A 9570-nucleotide genomic window follows, 5' to 3' on the forward strand; every position below is an offset into this window, starting at 1 on the left:
GAGGGACTGGGCAAAGGTACTAGCCTTTAGAGGCCGATGTTCTTATTACCCCCCCACCAGGAAGCATGCAGTGCAGAAGTGACGGCACGAAGGGAAGGTAGATTTTGCCATTCCTTGTCCGTGAAGGAATGAGTCTCAACCCAGCATTTTCCATCAGCCAGCTTCAATCCAGCACTTTCCATCAGAAGACACAGAGCAGATTGAGGAATCCATCTAGAACAGCCAAAGAAAATCTGCCCAAAGAAAATCTTAAAGCTCCTACATCAAGGAAATTGCAAGTTAAGCTGTGACCTGTAAAAAAGGTTAGTTTGAAGACCAGTGAAATTCTTGATCGCACATTATGTTCATCATACAACGCCCTTGGGGACACAGACAGGAAAGCCCCAGGAAACAGTAGCTCAGTCTTTCAAGTGTAATAGCAGCAGGATCCTTGCATATTTACATATAGAGTTTTTATTCATTTTGACCTCAGACCTCCCGTGTTTCAGGAAAAAACTTCCCATCCGTGTGGCTGCGCACAATTCTCGAAGGTAGCCGGGTGCAGCCTTGCAGGCGCTGGTGAGCATGCATGTTCGCTGAAGTAAGCAAATAAATATCATTAATTTTACATGGCAGGAATGCTGCAGCCGACAGATTTTATATTTTCTTGCACCAAGCAAATTTATACTGAAAGTAAAGTTAATTTGCATGTGTTACCTAGGTGGCATTTGTACGATCCCGCTCGTCTGGCGCGCATGCCATCTCCTGTTACACACAGCGAGGGACTTCTTGCTGTCAGCTCACAGGTGAATCAGCTTTGAGGGGCTGATACTTGTGGTAAGCAAGAGTGGTTTAGCTGGAACTCAGAACAACTGAGTTTCCCAGCTTTTAGCATTTCTGCGTCCTTCTGGACGAATCAAAACCATGGCAACTGATTATTAAAGAAAAGATATACTTTTTTTTCCAGTGATGTTCTGGGAAATATTATTTACAATTTCTATTTTATAGCAAGAAGTGGGGAGTGAATGAAAAATGCCCTTTCACCCCCCCAGAAGCCAAGACTTTCACCTGAAACAGTGACGGTTGATGCCCGTCCAGCTTATGTTTGAAGATGCTGTTGCCAAGAGGTGAGAGAGACATCCAGACTTTGCAGGCTGCTCGGTCCAGGGCCCTGCTAGCTGGCAAGCAGGGAGGCCCATCAGGACCTCTTATGGTAGCGGAGAGTTTTAAGGGAAAAGCGCGTTACTTCAGTGGAAGCCTGATAGGTCATTAATAAAGGAAGGTTCTTGCCAATTCTTCATTTTTTTCAACCGGGCCAAAGTCATAAAACTCCAGAAAGAAAGAGATGTAACTCACATGGAATGAAGAATGGACAAGGGTCACTTGTGAGCTCACCTCGGAAACAACTGACATCAGATTTGCTTCGTATGGAGAAACAGATGTCCATATAGGATGATGAGACAATCAAAATCCTAGTACTACAAAAAAGAAATTAAAAGAAAAAAGGAACTATTCCAATACAGGCAAATAGAACATGTGTGAGCAGTAATGATGTTTTCTGCTATCTAAGTATTAGTCAAGGATATCAGGACATAAAACCAACAAACTCATATAAAAATAAACCCTTAAAGTCAGACACCTAATAAAAATATTGCTTGAAAGTCCAGTGTCTAGCTAACCGGAGACTTCTCTAAGTGTTCAGGGGCCAAAAAACCTCCACTTTTTGAGAAGAGATAGTAGGCTGACTAGAAACAACCATTTCTGAGACCGTGTGAAATCGGCTTACAAAACAGTGTGACCCCCAGCCAGCAAGGGAGCAGTATCTGTATCCAGGAAGAGCTCGAAGACTATAAAGAGTCCTGCTTCCTCTGGACAGAGCTCTGCATTTTTCTGAACGCTTTCAGCGGCCCGGAATCACGTGCCCTTTTATAATACTATAAACTGGTAATCACGTTGTAGGTAAAATTCACTATATTTTCTAATATGCCTATTTTTTTAACATCCAAATGAACTCATCAGAGCTGTTTTGTAGAGAAGCTAGATCATCTTTGTTTTCCCTACGGACTGAAGAAAGTGAAGTAACTGACGATAAAAAGAAGAAATCTCCCAATCTCCCGGAGTCACCGCGAAGGGCAACAGGAAATGAGTGAACCCCCCTCTTCTGAAGAACACCTTGGGTGGACAAGCTGCAGTTCATCAGTTTAAAATATCCAAGGCCACCAGCAGCCAACCTTCCTTCGCAGGGCAGAGGAAAAGAGAACTCTGGCAATGTGGACAAGCTGCAGAGTGGACGATCTGCCAGTACATCAGCGTCTCTGTTCTGCTCTGCAAGAGTCACTAATCCTGAATTCACTAGTGGAGGCTGGGGACTGGCTCCCCAGGAGCACGTTACTTGTAACTTTGCAGTTAGCTGAGGTGTTACAGCACAAGAGGAAAACTCTGAGTACGTACTTAGAAGATGCAAGTTCTCAAACTCCGTGAAGTCAGGAACGTTCACTGCTGAAAAATGACATTCATTTCCCTCAGCAACGATTAGAGTAGGACAGCATGGTGACAGAACTGTGCTTATTATTGCTCACTTATTCTAAATGAAGCGAAGCAAAGCATATTACATCTGCATTACACCAGTTTTCAATATTTGAACAAATAAGTCTTCTGCATATTAAGGCCGCGGTCGGTATGTCTTTACATTCTGCTAGAAACCCAAAGCCATTTCTCTTTAGCCTCCAGCAGTTTCTGGGATCATTTCTATTCATTGACAGCAGCAAAATAACTGTACAATGAAAACGTAGCTAGCTTCTACAGAGCTTTCTTGAGTTGAGCAAGACATAGTGTCTCCACAGGGTGAGGTCACTCCTACCTTTATTTCCCTTGGACTTATTTTATACCTTTCTATATTCAGATCTGAGGGCTAGAAATCCCTGTAAATCACTGCTCTAATGCAGCTTAAACACACACAGCAGATCAGAAAGTGTTTGGTCACGACTTGGTTATTTCTTCGTGCCTGCGTCTGTTTAAAAAGGACAAATCCAGAAGTAGCTGATAGATCTGATCTTGTTATTATCTGATGGGGAAACATCTTCCAGATTCATCAATATAATTTTTTAAGCATTTCTGATTTAAAAAGACCAAAATAAAAAAAAAAGTGAGCAGTAGATAGTGTTTACTTGGCCTTCAGCATAAAAGTGTTTTTGCACTCTGTGCGGTGCCAGGTTAGTTACACCTTTTTCCCTGACTGGAGCTGACATCACAAATGAAAGCAGCACACAAACAAACAACAAAAAGAAAAGCTCGTACTAGTTGAAAGTTTAAATATTTTCCATCTCTGTGTTTTTAACTAATTTTTGCCAAGTGAAGGACAAAAGTCAGAAGGAAAAAGTTATTTTTCAGTCTCGTAAGGTCAAGTTCTAAAAATAAGTGAAAAACACCTACACCCTCTGAAATGGCATGCGAAGTGTTCTACAAAGTTTCTTATATATTTATGGTCACAAGAAACCAAATTATATAAAAGATGAGCAGTAAGGATTTCAAAAATCATCTCCTCCAGTTTCTCCCAACAGAGGATCAACAGTACCTATGGCATTCTTCAAGGAGACTTCTCTACCCGGTTCTTAAATGCTTCCAGCGATGGAGACACCACAACCACCCCAGGCAGCCTTCCAGCTGTTAGAAAATGTTTCCGAGAGATGCTGTTTAAGCCCATTGCTTCTTTTCTTATTCACCATGGACTCAGAGATTAGTCCCTCCGTTGAAGTAGCACTATATAGTCGAAAACTTGTGTTTCAATTCTATTCTTGCGGAAAAGAACCTGGCAATGTATGCAGCTCCCAAGTTTTATGCAACCAATATAGAAAGGCAGAGATGAAATATGAGCGTAGTCCTTGCAGGCTGTCAATGGTCAGTTCTAAGAGAAAGAAAAGTCTTGAAGTCTCCACTAAATCTTAATCAGTCATGATTTTTGTTAATTGTCACAATACATAAAGGGTCCATGACTCAGCAGATACACTATCTGTTGGGGTGACCTGCCAGGTTACAGCTGAAGTTGAACCAACCTGGTGCATTCATGCAATACTCACTTCTGGGTCACTCACGAGCGGATCACTAAGAAGCCCAATACGTCAGAATTTCACAGCACAGTTTTTTTCAGCTTGTACTTATTTCGAATGCTATTGTCTAACATTTGCAAATCCCGAAGATACACACTGTGGAAAGGACGGGACGCCCAAGTCTGAGGCCCAGCTGCCAGCAGAATCTCCAGTCTCTTCCTACCTTCCTACTATGTGCTTCCAGACAAAACAAAAACCTACTTTAAAAAGTTTGCAAAACATGATTTTACAGCTTGATTATGTACAAATACTTATTTCGTCTGTTGCTAAAACACAATGTCAACAAACAGGTTTCCTAAATGATCTGTACTTAGAGCTATTCGCAGTCCTGAGGTAGCAAAGTTTAGGCATTAACTAAATAACGTAAAGATTAGTGCCAATGCTTTATGGAAAACAGATTCATTCTCTGACATAAACACCTAAAGCGATGCAAATATTATACACAAAATCCATCAGTCAATAGGTAAGAACATCCCCATCCCCTCCCCACATGCCTCATTCATCGCAAGATGGAATAACCCATCACAGGTTGTGGTTTGTTACATGTTTGAAGAGTTACAGCTTGCTGCAGTCTGGTTTATATCTCAAACTCTGTATTCCTCAGGAAAACAAGGCACTGAAGGTCACCAAAGACCTTTTAGAAGCACTTCTAATGTGTTTTTTTTTTCATTTGATCAATGGCAAACTGCAACGACAGAGAATCAAGCCTGCAAAATACAATAAACCGGCATGGCTCCATGGTGCACTATGCTAACTGTATCATTCATTCTTCTTGTTTTCTACCCTACTAACGGAGTTGGAGTAACGTCAGTCAAGCCATTTACAGGAGCTAAAAAGAAAGTCACACAACTCGCTGTGGCAACAGGCAGGATGACATAACGCTGGGCCGCAACCACAGGATCACAGCAATGGGCACATGGCGACAGTCGCCTCCTGGGAGGGAGCTACTGCCCTACGCCTTTAGAAAGCAGGGCCTTCCTTGAAATAACATTGGAGTTCCAGAAGGATTGACTTTCCCACCTATTCCTCCCACGTGATTAGAAATTTGATAACTTTTATCCTTTCTGCATCTGAAAGGCTGACTGACTTTCAGGGGAACATGAGTTTTTACCCTGAACATTGTCTTGGAGTTTTAGAATGCTACAAAACACAAACACCATAACGTTAGAGTACAAAAATAGCTGCAAAATGGTTTCTGAAAAAAGGCGCGGAGATGCTTTCCAACATCTGAGGGAGGAATCCCACAAAAAAGAGACCGATGAGCCGAGAGCACATTCAAACTCTGTTTTACCCTCAGCTCCTAACCCTCAATGAAAAATAGTAACCAGAACCAGTACGACCTGAGTAGGGGTTTTCCAATATTTCCGCTGCTGAATAGCCAACACAACAAATGCACATTTAATAAGCAGGAGGCATTTGCAAGCCATCAAAGACATACCAAGGGCTGCCGTCTTTATTCCTTTTTCCTCTTTTTTTTTTTTTTAATTCTTTGAATACTGGGGTAGGAGGAAAAGGAAGGTGCTAGTCTGAAAATTCCTAAGTGAGTCATCAGGACAGATTCCTGTGCCCCTGGACCTGACCTAGGAGTTGGAAGCAGCTCCTGTCCCACAAGGTTTTTTGTTTCTTGATCTCTCTGACGAGACTGCCAACAAGGTAACCAATTTGGAGCAACCTTGAGAGAGCAAAATGGTCTGATTTTTTATTGCCACATTACCGAGGGGGAAAGAACCCTGCTCTATAGACATAGAGCTGAATCTCTCAGAAGCTAAGCAGCTTGCGCTAGGTCACACCATGCAAGTAGATTGAACCTGGTAGCCCAAAGCTCAAGCCAGCACTGCAATAACTAAATTGCCTTTCTTCTCTAAAGAAGGGGAGTCTTCGTTAGCAAGCATTGGCAGGGAAAGATGCTAGAAAACCCCCACATGTGCACATTCCTCTAAAAGAAGTGATACTACATATTGCCTGGGCAGCCACACCACCACTGTAAGTGGCTGATCTTCCTGGAACTGACATATTCTGCCCACATTGGCTGAGAGGACGACGCATGATGACGCAGGAACTCTGAGAAGCATCAGCAAGAAAAGCTGTACTTTTACAAGAGAAGAAAATATCGAACAACTATAGCCTCGCAACAACTAAAGTGTGTCTAAGTGCACAGTCAGAACACCACAGTTCGGTTTCATCACAGATGTGATACTGAACTTCCAACACTAGAGAGCAGCAGGAAGCATGAATGAGGCTCACCTAGACTGTTCAGGTAGTCTCGGTTACTCGATTACTTGGTTACCAGTAGCTGCACCCAGGGAGTCTACGCAGGAACAGCAGGAGACGAGGCCAGTGACAGGACTGGTGACAAAGCCACAGTGTAAGTCCAAGGTGTATCCAGAGACAGGGCTACAAGCTCACCCTGAACGTTATCCTTCATTTACGGGAAGGTCCAGGACTTCCCAGTGCCTTGCTGAGATTTCACATCTCTAATTCAATTTTTCCTTCAATCACATTTGTTGTCTTGAGAAAGGTTGCGGCACTCTCAAATGTTCTGCACTCCCGGGTCCCACACTGATAGTCCCACCGCTTCCAAAATGTCTGAGACATTGTGTCAACAGAATCCTGTCTGAGGAGAACTAAGACACCTGGAACTAAAATGCTTTTTACAACATGAGGGCAGGAGGCCAGTCACAAATTTCGTGTCGCCCCTCACGCAGTTTTGCTCTACCTCTCATTTGAGCCCGCCAAGGCCAAACTATGACAAACCAGAAGCCCAGGAGGCTGAAAAGCCGTGGCAAGTGCAGATCAAGAAGAGCTGTCTCCCATCCTTCCCTTCCTCTCAGGCAGCTCGCTGTAACGAGGGTCACAGATGGGGGTGTAAAATGCTGCCAGAGCTCCTTCTCCCCACCGCCACCCTGCTCAGAACTATTCCCCAGCATATGTTGTAATCACACACCCAGGAGGGTTGTTAAAACCTTACAGGAAACATCTCACATTTTTTCCTTTACTATTCATGCCATTTTCTATTAGGGACAATAAAGACTTCTAACATTGGATTAAACTCATTTGCAACAATGAGCTGCTATTGCTCCAGGAGCCAGTGGGAGCTCAGACTTGTTGAGAGAACTGGGAATAATTAACTGAATTGTACTGGAAAAAAAGGAGAAGACTGAGGGCTGTTTTGACCAAAGGAGATGCAAACTGATGCGATGGTTAAGCCATCATGTCTTGCTGGGAATTATTGTTGGGAGTATCATTAATGCTTAGAGTATGCAGGTTTTTTTCAGAAGAACTGCTTTGGCCGTAGTCTCCCTTTTTGGTTTTTGCTACTAAAAGACACCTCCCAGAGCCATAATGACAATAACACAGTTTTACTGATGGCTTTCACTCATTGCTCAGTATGCACTAAGTCACTTCCCAAAACTCTTAGGGATGGCAAACCTTAAAAACAAAAGCTCTTCTAAGCAGACTGGTTTTTCTTTTCCTCTAAATGATGTATATAATTCATCCCCGTGGTCAAACCTTCTTATTGTGTAATCCAGGGGTCTTCAACAAGAGTGTAAACAGGAATTGTCTCATTACAGAAGGGGCTGGAAGTGCTCAGCGCTCTGAGATCACACATGTAGGTGGGCAGACAGCACGTACACTTTTTAATAGTCTAGGGACCTCTCTTAGGGAGCACTGTCTTGGTCTTGATCATGTACCAAGACTGATTAACTCAAAAGAAACATCTGGCACTGACCCCTTCACAGGCAGAGTACTGAACCTGGGGGACCCTGGAAATCTACTCGGATACGTTGCTGGAGCTGTCTGCACGTGATTAGTTCGGTAGCTATACATAAATGCACGTACTGTGTGTGAATAATACTATTTCTGTATCATATATACAAGTTATATATACAGAAAATATACATGTTACACAGATGAGTATTTGCAGTCCTCAAATTACTGCCTTCTAGCCACAAGTTGGCACATGCCATTAGCCTTTTGACATGCAGCTTCAAAAAAAGATCAAGTATCCATCGATCCTTTCAGCAAGGAAGATCCCAAGGAACTTGACAATCTATTCATACCTAATACCACCAGAACATAGACACCTTTGGGACAGAGCGCACAGCCAAATACATAACAGAGTGCAGAACAGCAGGAAAAAAGGGAAACATTTGGCTTGGGACTCCAGAGAAAACCTTGCTTTTTATAGCGGGAGCCAAGGAATGGTTAGCATCCATTCACAGGAGACAGAACGGTGCTTTCTATGGTCACATCCCAAAGACCCACAGAGAAAATTTGAACTTCACAGTTTATTCTGTCTCAGAAGTATGAAGTGGTAAGTTACCTTTCCCAACAAGCTGGACCAGCAGTTCTAATAACTGTCTTCAGACAGACCACAAAGCTAACCTTTCTGTGGGCACCTCGAGGGAACATCAAGAAATTTTCCATGCCAGAAGTTATATTAAGCAAACCTGTTCAGGTCTCCTGGATACACGCAGCAAAAAGCTGTAGCTTTTTACTAAGTGTTGATTCAAGATTAATGATAGTTCTCTTGACATTTCCTCCCTTACTGACTACAACGGGCCATTTTTTTTCTTCCCATTTGCTCTTTTCCACATAACCTCTCCATAGCAATTAGCTCTACTGCATACATTTAAAAAAAAACTGCACGCCAAAAACCAGAAGGAAGATATCTAGTGTGATTTAACAGCTGGAAATAAGCAAAACCAGCACCAAGCAATCAGGTCTTTTCAGGACACCAGTGATCAAAAGACCACTGTTGAGGTACTCTGTAAAAATGGAATTTGCAGTCAGATGTTTGCAGGAAACACAAACCTTTTCACTGTTGAAAATTAAGAGTTATCTTGTACGAAAAGGAAGAAGGGATAGATAGCACTCTATTAACCCCCCCTCACATCTTCGCTGGCTGTGGGGATGTTGAAGGCTTTAGGTCAGAAGCCTGACCGTTGCTTTCTCCAAACTCAACTCTTCAAAATACTGGATGGGACAGAGAAAGGGGGAAAAGAACTCGATCACTAAATGCAATACTCTTCGTCCCTTCTCAGGACAAGGCTACACACTTAAGTTCAGTTTTAATAGGAGTAGTTTAACGCTTGCAGGCAGAAATATGACTTTTTCTTACACAAGGGAAATGGGGAAAAAGGCCTTTATAAATCACAGTGGAAATCGTTCAAGTGTAGGTGCTTTCTTTGATTGCCGTAGAATCAGGGTGACTGGGAGATTCATGGAGGGCACAAAGAGTGGGGGGATAGAGGAGGCACCAGCAGATTGTCAAGGCTGTTCTCTAAAGTGGTCTTATCCATATGTAAAATGAGAATCTTGAATATGAAAAAAGAAAATGGGTTTATTATTATAGCAGAGCCTTAGTATTCCACAAAAATCATTCTTCCTCCTATGATGGTGGTAGAGCAGAACATTGTCTCAATCTTTTTTGCTCATACCCCACTTGCAACTGATTAATAACTTTTGTTAGATTTCGAGCAAA

Source organism: Phalacrocorax aristotelis, chromosome W (assembly GCF_949628215.1).
Source record: "Phalacrocorax aristotelis chromosome W, bGulAri2.1, whole genome shotgun sequence".
NCBI classification, from domain to species: domain Eukaryota; kingdom Metazoa; phylum Chordata; class Aves; order Suliformes; family Phalacrocoracidae; genus Phalacrocorax; species Phalacrocorax aristotelis.